This window comes from Macaca thibetana, chromosome 19, assembly GCF_024542745.1.
Source record: "Macaca thibetana thibetana isolate TM-01 chromosome 19, ASM2454274v1, whole genome shotgun sequence".
Classification (NCBI taxonomy): domain Eukaryota; kingdom Metazoa; phylum Chordata; class Mammalia; order Primates; family Cercopithecidae; genus Macaca; species Macaca thibetana.
This window is the reverse complement of record NC_065596.1, coordinates 37,359,815-37,369,450: the sequence shown is the minus strand read 5'-3', so window position 1 is coordinate 37,369,450 and position 9,636 is coordinate 37,359,815.

Genomic DNA, 9,636 nt, shown 5'->3' with positions numbered 1-9,636 from the left:
TGGTGAAACCCCGTCTCTACTAAAAATACAAAAATTAGCTGGGGGTGGTGGTGGGCGCCTGTAATCCCAGCTACTTGGGAGGCTGAGACAGGAGAATTACAGGCCCCCACCACCACGCCCGGCTAATTTTTGTATTTTTAGTAGAGATGGGGTTTCACCATGTTGGCCAGGCTGGTCTCGAACTCCTGACCTCAGGTGATCCTCCCACCTTGGCCTCCCTCAGTACTGGGATTACAGGCGTGAGCCACCAGGCCCAGCCATCTTTCTTTTCTTTGTGGGAAGGGTGGACTCCTTCTTCCTAGAGCGTCCATGTGAGTGAGATTGAGCAAGACTCCTGTCCCAGGAGAGGGAAGCCCCTTCTACCCATTCGTAAAGGCAAGACCAAGGCCTCCACCTGGGGTCCTCCTCTCCAGGCTCCATGCTTAACGTCTGTCATGGAGTCCTACGAGGTGGCCTACAGGACCTCTCCTGAGGGTGGCCCATCCATCTGAGGTCGTGGCCTCCACCCCGTACCGGCCACCAGCATCTCCTGGCTCCAAGTGTTGTAACAGAGGTCAACAGAGGACCTTTACAGAACTGTTGAGAGGAGCTGGTAGAATTCAGATCGACAAGGCTATAGTAAGCACCTACTGTATACCAGGCCTGTGGTCTGTGCTTGAAATGAGACACTCTTATAGGCTATAAAATGCATTTCAGGCCGGGCACGGTGGCTCACACCTGTAATCCCAGCACTCTGGGAGGCCAAGGCGGGTGAATCACCTGAGGTCAGGAGTTTGAGAGCAGCCTGGCCAACCTGGTGAATCCCTTGGTCCTGCCTTTACAAGAGGTCCCTGGAATCCCCTGGGCTTTGGCTGGACTTCTCACACTTGGAATTCCCTTCCTGTTGGGTTCCCATTGCTAGCGGGGCAAACACCAAAATCCTGAATTCCTGCCTAGGAGATGGTGGGGCTCAGGACATGGTACCCTCAAATACGGCATGTTGGCATTTGAGAAAACAGCACGAGCAGAAAAATCTCTCTCGGCTTTCCTCGTCCTTCTCTCTGAAGCAATCGTAAGACCGTCATTCCAGCATGCCCTCCCTGTACCCGGAGGAGAGGAGCGTCCTTGTCTCTGAAGACACGAATCTGAACAAACAGGCCTTGAAAAGCTCCCTCCACTCTTGTAGCATGAGAGCACACTGCCTTTGTCGACTACTACTTCTCCACAGCCATCCACTTCTTCATCAAACCTAGCATCAAATACACACGTTTCCCTGTTTCTTTGGGTCTTTATTTCCTTATGGAAGGCCCCTGTGTCACATAAAACTTAAAGTAAATAAATCTGTACGCTTTTTTTTTTTTTTTTTTTTTTTTTTGGTTAATCTGTCTTGTGTTACAGGGACCTCAGTCACGAAGCTAGCAACTGGTGAGGAAAAAGAGGCCAGGCACTTTTACAGGTGGCCCATTCCTGTAATCCCAGCACTTTGGGAGGCCGAGGCAGGCAGATCGCTTGAGCTCAGGAGTTACAGACCAGCCTAGGCAATATGGCGAAACCCCATCTCTAGGAAAAATACAAAAATTAACTGGGTGTAGTGGTGTGTTTCTGTAGTCCCAGCTACTTGGGAGACTGAGGTGAGACAGTCACTTGAGCCCAGGAGGTCGAGGCTTCAGTGATGGCACCACTGCATTCCAACATGTGCCACAGGATAAGACCCTGTCTCAAAACCAACCAACCAACCACTGCCAAAAAGAAACTTTCTCTTCCCTACAGAGGTAAGCTTATGACTGATGAGGCCAGGAGATCTGGCTTGGAGTGGCATCTGCATTAATCTCATCTATTATGCAATGCTGCGTATTGCAAATAATAATAATCACTATTAATGTGTATATATTATACACACAAAGACACACATATGTATACATGCACATAGCTTCAGTTTACAAAATTCGCACTTTAGATTCTTCTAAATGATTTACAGTGACCTATGGACGTGTTTGGGGAATCCTGCTTTACGGGACTGTGCTGAGCACAGACGGGCGCTATTCTGTGAGAGTGTCGTGAACGAGGCCGTTGACTCCAAGTAACACAAGCCCCTGCTGTTTGTGAGAAGCACCGTGCAGGAAGGAAGGATAGGGCTGAGATGCCAGGGGCTGGAAGCCCCACTCCCCACCGCTCTGACACATCCAAATGAGCGGCTTTCTTCTCTGTCCTCGCGTTGACAATGTTCCCCTTCACACACGCCCCCAGGTCCAGGAATTGCCGTGCTCTCTGCAGGGCGGAGAGGGCCCTGAACTCACAAATCAACAAACTCTGAAAGTGTCTACTGAAAACGTACATTTGAAAAGAGGCCAAATATCCGTCTGGAAACAGGGGCGGTCACAGTATTCCCCTTTTTCATGAGACTGCATGCGTGCGTGGCAGTAAGGATCTAGAAGGGAGGATGAGGGTGGTTCGGGGGAGGGAAGCACAGAGGATGCATGTATTCATGAGACTTTGACATGTTTTGGGGATACAGGACATGACGTTGTGTTCGTGGCACAGGGCCCAGGGCTGATTTCCTCGTGGGCTGATGTTTAGGACACCAGGCCTGGCGATACCTTAGAGGTTCAGATCAGGAGCGGACTCAGTGGCTTCTCCCTGGACTCTTGAGGAGAAAACATGCAAAAAACAGAATCCCCTGATGTTATCTATTGGGCTGGCAAAACTAATATTTTCTGGGGTTTAGCAATGTGAGGCTTCGGGACAGGTCCCGTTCTGAGGACACCTGCTCCATGAGTTCGGTGGTGAGGAAGGTGGAACTTGGTCTCCAGCAGGCATTTGGCCCTTGAATCAGGAGAATGTTTCATGGGAGAGTGGGCACAGGTACCATGTTGACCTTTGTCTCAGTGATAACATTATTATTATTATTATTATTATTATTATTATTGAGATGGAGTTTTGCTCTTGTTGCCCAGGCTGGAGTGCAATGGTGTGTTCTTGGTTCACCGCAACCTCTGCCTCCCGGATTCAAGCGATTCTCCTGCCTCAGCCTCCTGAGTAGCTGGGATTACAGGCACGCGCCACCACACTCAGCTAATTTTGTATCTTTAGTAGAGATGGGGTTTTTCTATGTTGGTCAGGCTGGTCTCAAACTCCTGACCTCAGGTGATCCGCCCACCTTGGTCTCCCAAAGTGCTGAGCCAACACGCCCGGCCTGATTACTTTTTTTTTTTTAACTCCTTCGGCAGAAATCCCAGTCAGAAGGACCTCTCCCATCCTGTCCTCTTCACATCTACTTCCGTCCCCATCGTCAATATTCCTGCCATCTAAGACCCTCTCTATGTCAAGCTTCTCTGCCCCCAGGGCTCTGTCTCCATTTCTGACCAGCATCTTCTCTCCCTTCTCTGATTAACTTCTTTTACTAACTAATAAAGAATCTTCCTGCTTTGAAGCTTGCCATCCTCCATGCGTTCCATACTCAGAACTCACTGTGATTTTTATAAAAGGCAGATTTGGTCATGACATTTTTCTTTCCCTACTTAAAACTCTTCCACTGCCCTCAGGATAAAATCTGGGATCCCTACAGTGGCCTAAAAGGTCCTTCAGGGGCTGAGCCCTGCCCAGCTTTGACCCTATTGCTCTCTGCTGTCCTCTTGGCCCAGCAGGCTCCAGTAGCACCCAGCACATCACCTCTACTCTCTCCTGTCCTGACCTCCTCCAATACCATTTTTTTGTTTTTGAGATGGAGTCTTGCTCTGTTGCCCAGGCTGGAGTATAGTGGTGCAGTCTCAGCTCACTGCAACCTCTGCCTCCCAGGTTCAAGCAATTCTCCTGCCTCAACCTCCCGAGTAGCTTGGATTATAGGCGCGTGCCACTATGCCTGGGGAATTTTTGTACTTTTAGTAGAGAAGCGGTTCCACCATGTTGGCCAGGCTGGTCTCGAACTCCTGACCTCAAGTGATTTACCCACCTCAGCCTCCCAAAGTGCTGGGATGACAGGCATGAGCTACGGTGCCCAGGTCCAGTACCACTTTTACCAAAACCATCTCTAAGCGAATTTATATCTCCAGCCTTGATGTTTGATCGAACTCCTGCCTCCTTGACATCTCTCCATGGATGTCAAATTGGCATCTTCAGCCAATGCGTTCACATCAAAATTGTCAGTCCACCTCAAAATTCTACTCCTCACCCCCAAGTCTCCCCAGTCTCTAAAAAAGGCACCACCCTCCACCCAAGAGCCCAAACTCAAAACGTAGACGTCATAATGTGTTCTTCTCATGCTCATGACATAATGAGATTCAATCCACTTCTGTTCACCTTCATCCAGGTACCAACACCTCTCCCTAGATAACTATGACATCTTGACGATGAGGGTCACTCCTGTCCCCCTGATAAGTCTATCCTCCAAAAAAATCAAGCTCCAGACCTTCTCCAAATGCGTCAGATAATGTCATTCTCCCACCCACCTTCCATGCCAACTGAGCCTAGATCGGCGGCTCTAGAACACACGGATGGAAAGAAAAGCTACCTGTGGTTGGCCCACAAGGTCGGTGGCAACCTGGCCCCTGTCTGCTGCTTTCGTTACCCACCACCCCTGGCCATGCTGTCCTCACTGTCCCTGAAAAATTTTTCCTGTCCCAAGACCTTCACTCTTGCCTTTCCTCTAATTGGAATTTCCTTTCCCCACAGTCCCCATGGCTGCTTCTTTCCCAATCTTCACGTTTCAGCTCAAAGGTCATATCCTCAAAGGCAGACCTGGGGATTAGGGAGAGGCTTACGGAGGTACACAGTCATCAAGAAAGATGAGGGGCTCAGGGACGGGAGATGTTGGTCCAAAGACACAAAATTTCAGTCATGAAGGAGGAATATGTTCCAGGGATTGTACCAGATGGTGACTATGGTTAATTTTGTTTAAGATAAATACTATTTAACACAATGGTTTTGAAAACCAAAATGAAGGCAGAAAGCAACCCTCCATAACGGATGAACCAATAACCAAAATTTAAATAAAACCCAGTGTGTGCTGAGCCGTACTGAAGCCTGAGGCCAAAAAAAAAAAAAAAAAATGTGATTCCGTATATATGTGTGTTTGTGCAATTTTTTTTTTTTTTTTTTGGTAGAGGCTGGGTTTCGTTCTGTTGCCCAGGCTGGAGTACAGCAGTGACTCAGTTAATAGTGTTACCATCCAAAATTCACCTTTTCCTGCCTCTGTCCTTGGCTAGTACCCTAATCGTAGCCTCCTATCATGTCCACAGCCCACTCTCGGCCTAGTGGCCATACAGCCCAGAGAAGTCCCTGAGCAAATATTTGTTCTTGAAGCTCGCTTCAGCCTTGATCTCCTGGCCTCAAGCAATCCTCCCATTTCAGCTTCCAAAGTAGCTGGGACCACAGACGTGCAACACCGTGTCTGGCTAATTTTTTTTTTATTTTTTGTGGAGATAGAGTCTTTCTATCTTGCTTAGTCTGGTCTTGAACTCCTGGTCTCAAGTAATCCACCCACCTGTCTTCCAACGTGCTGGTATTACAGGTGTGAGCTATCTCACGCAGCCTGTAATTACTTAATGGTTCATTCTCCTCCCCCACAGAATATTAGTTTTAAAAATGTTGAAAACAAGGAAAAATAGCTATATTAAACTCACATTATCTTATGTTAATTTTATGTATTAAAAATAGAATTTATTATAATTTTATTTTCCTGGCCTCAGTGGAAGCAGACTCATCAATAATATTTCCAAAATCTATTTCTGGAAAATAATTAACCATTAAAAAATACATAACAGGGAGGCTGAGGCAGGAGAAACACCTGAATCAGGGAGGCGGAGGTTGCAGTGAGCCGAGATCGCGCCACTGCACTCCAGCCTGGCGACAGAGATTTCGTCTCAAAAAAAAAAAAAAAAGTCGCAACATGCCTAGAGTCATATGCACTTTGCCTTTTGCCTCAGGGTCTGATGTAGCTCTGCACAGTCTCATAGGGTCCTGTCTTTATTTAAATTTTTAATATTTTGTTTATCATAGTTTTTTTTTTTACATGAATGTTTCTTATTTTCAAATACCGCATGAAAATATTGCTTATCTTGATGACCGAGTGTTTTGTGCTGTTGTTTATTGAGCTTGCTGTGTGGCCATTATTCCTTTGTTCATTTAATTCTCACGCCGACCCTGGGAGCGAGGTCTTCTTTGTTTTTTACAAATGAGGAAGCCGTGGCTCAGAAGATTAGGTGGCCGTGCTGTGATGGATTCTGTCCAGGCTAGTCTGATTCCACGGTGAGACGGAATGAGAGGAGGCCACCCCTTCCCTCTCTGTGCCTCAGAGGCCTCAGGAACGTGGGAAGGTGATCACACCTGCCCTGCAGATATGCCATGCCACAGGCATTCAGTAGAAAGCTAAGTGCAGAACAAGCATAATACATATTAATTACTTCATTATCATAGTCTCGATGAGGTGGGAGGGTGCCTTGAGCCCAGGAGTTCGAGGCTGCAGTGAGCTATGATCACAGCCCTGCACTCCAGCCTGGGTGACAGAGAGAGACCCTGCCTCTAATAAATAAATAAAATAAAATAAAAATAAGTGATGATTGTAATGATAATGTTGATGGTGTATCTATTGGCAACCCCTGGCCCCATCCCAAATTTGAAACTGCTGATTCTAAAAATACAAAAATCCATCTCGTTAACAGTTCCACTATCGAAAACATGTCCACCGCTGCCTCTCTCCCTGGCTAGTGCCCTAATTGCAGCCTCCTTTCATGTCCACCCCTGCCCTAGTGGTCACACAGCCCAGAGTGTCCCTGGACAAAGTATTTGTTCTCTTTGAAGTTTATCTCTACGTGACTGTTTGTTTGACCTCCTCCACTCTCTCCCATTAGCTAAGCCGGCATCCAGGTCCTAGGAATCTCTGCTCTACAGAAAGCCTGGCATGGAGTCAACGCTCAGTTAATATTGATGATGTTCATAATTCATAATTTTAACAGCTAAATTATAAATCCCAAGTCCTTACCACCTACAAGGACCTTCTTGATCCAACATCCCTTCTTTCTCACCCTGACTCTCCCTAACAGGTCTTCAGCCATCTTGGTCTCCTCATCCTTCCCAGAATGCACTCTGTGTGTTTCTACCCCAGGGCCTTGGCACCTGCTGTGCCTGCTCCCCAGTGTTCTTTCCCCTATCTGCTTCCTCCTCTTACTCGTCTCTCTTCACTTATCACAGCCTGGGAGAAGACGGCCCTGGCTGCTCCATCATCTTCGTCCCAGTTGCTTTCTCTCCTACTATCTCTGATTCTTCATTATGGACATGCGTTATATTTCATAAGCTGTCTTCTTCCCTAGAGCATACATGCCTCAAGGGTTTTCATTGTGGGTTCTTGCAAATCACTGTATCCCAGGGTTCCTCAGCCAGGGCACTCCTGACTTGTGGGGCCAGAGCATTCCTCCGTGTGTGTCGGGGTGGGGAGGGGTTGGCTCTTCTGTACGTTATGGGATGTTTAGCAGCATCCCTGGCCTCTACTCACTCAATGCCAATAGAGCCCACCCCTTCCAGTTGTGCCAACTGAAAGTATTTCCAAATGCCTCTTTGTAAGCAAAATGGCCCCCGTTAGAAACCTCTGCAAGATCTCTGTTTTCTAGAAGCATGTCTGCTATTCTTGTTGGGGTAAAATCAATTGTTAATGCATGGACAGATGAAGAAACAGATGACGACAGCAGATAATGGTTGATTATGATGCTTGCAGGCGACTTGGAATGCTGAGCAGGGTACAGCCAATTTACGGCATTCTACAAATGTCCGAGGGTGCAGTTTAATTACAGGAAAGAACACGCCTCGGGCCCCATGCTGTTTAATTTTGTTGTCCATTGCTCCAGCCTGTTTTCCCTAAAGACCTCTCACCGGGAGGCTCCAAGGACAAAGGCCGGCTCTGCCTGTTGCCATGGAAACTGCAGCTTGTGTGGGAGCTGGGAAGGGGCTGCGGAGAGAGGCTCAGGGCTGGGCGATGTCCAGGCTCCAGAGGTGAGCGTGCGTGGGTTTGAAAACGTGGGTTTGAAAATGTCCCGGCACACAAGGGACACAATATGAGCTCAGGAAAAGAACAAAACATGTTTCCCATCCCTACCCCCACTCTCTGTGTCGTGAGGAATGTTTCTTCCTTGCAAGGCAAAACCAGAACTGATCAGTGTTCGATTCTAGGGAGAATGGCATGCACCTAGCTCTCCTTGCCAGGTAGATTTTGGTGGATAAAGCTCAAAACACAAATTGCAAAGCTGTCAGGAAACAATTTCAGTTCTTCACACAATGAGGAAAATAGTGCTATGGATTGCATTTGTGCACCCCCCAAAATCATACATTGAAGCCCAAAGCCCCAGTGTGATGGTGCTTGGAAGCAGGGCCTTTGGGAGGTGATTAGATTTTTCTCCTTCTCCTCTTCCCCCTCCTCCTCTTTTTTTTTTTTTTTTATTTTCAGAGTCTTGCTTTGTTGCCCAGGCTGGAGTGCAGTGGCATGATCTCAGCTCACTGCAACCTCCACCTCCCGGGTTCAAGTGATTCTCCTGCCTCATCCTCCTGAGTAGCTGGGATTACAGGCACCCGCCATCACGCCTCGCTAATTTTTGTATTTTTAGTAGAGATAGGGTTTCCCCATCTCAACCAGGCCAGTCTCGAACTCCAGACCTCAGGTGATCCACCCACCTTGGCCTCCCAAAGTGCTGGGATTATAGGCGTGAGCCACCATGCCTGGCCAATGATTAGATTTAGATGAGGCCGCCAGGTTAGGGCCCATAATAGGGTTCATGTCTCTATGAGAAGGGGAAGCGAGATCTCCAGACACTACGTCTCTCCCACCACGTGAGGACACAGGGAGAAAGAGGCCATCCACAAGCCAGAAGGGGAGCCCCCACCAGGGACTGAACCACTGGCACCTTGATCTGGGACTTCCAGCCTCTAGAACTGAGAAATAAATCCCTGTTCTTCATAAATTACCCGCTCGGTGGTATTTTGTTAGCACAAACAGACTGAGACCCAGCCTGAGTCGACTGAGGCAGAGAGTGACTGGGTGGTGAGTGAGACCAGCTGCGCAGCATTGAGACTTGTCATCCTCGAACATCATCGCTGCCTTGACGCTTATCCGTGCAGGTGCACACGGTGCTCAGTCGTCCATTTAAATGGCTACAGCATATCCCACTAGGGGAACACAGCACCATCCACTCCTCTCTTCTCCTGTCCACGGCCCCAGGATTTTCTGCTGTTACAAACAACCCAGAAACAGCACAGAGCTGGTGCTTGCTACATGTACTTCTCTCCTTCACCCAAAGGTGGGAGACTTTGCTCTGGTGAAACTTCTAGGAATGGAGTTGCTCGGGGAGAGGAAAAGCACAGATTTATAACCTACTTGGAATATTCCTGATTAATGGCCTGAATGCCAGAGTGAAGCCCAAAGTCTCTCTCAATTTCTCCCTCTCGTCTTCTAACTCAAGGAGGGAGTGGCTTTCTCGGAAAGAGTGAAATGTGGCCAGGATTCTGGGCATGTGCGTTTTCAAACCAGAACATTTTCTAGATGGGACCAAACTGCTCTCCCAAGTTGTAGTTTATTTGTTTTAAAAGGGAAGTTTCACGCGGGGCACGGTGGCTCACACCTGTCATCCCCAGCACGTTGGGAGACTGAGGTGGATGGATCACAAGGTCAAGAGATCG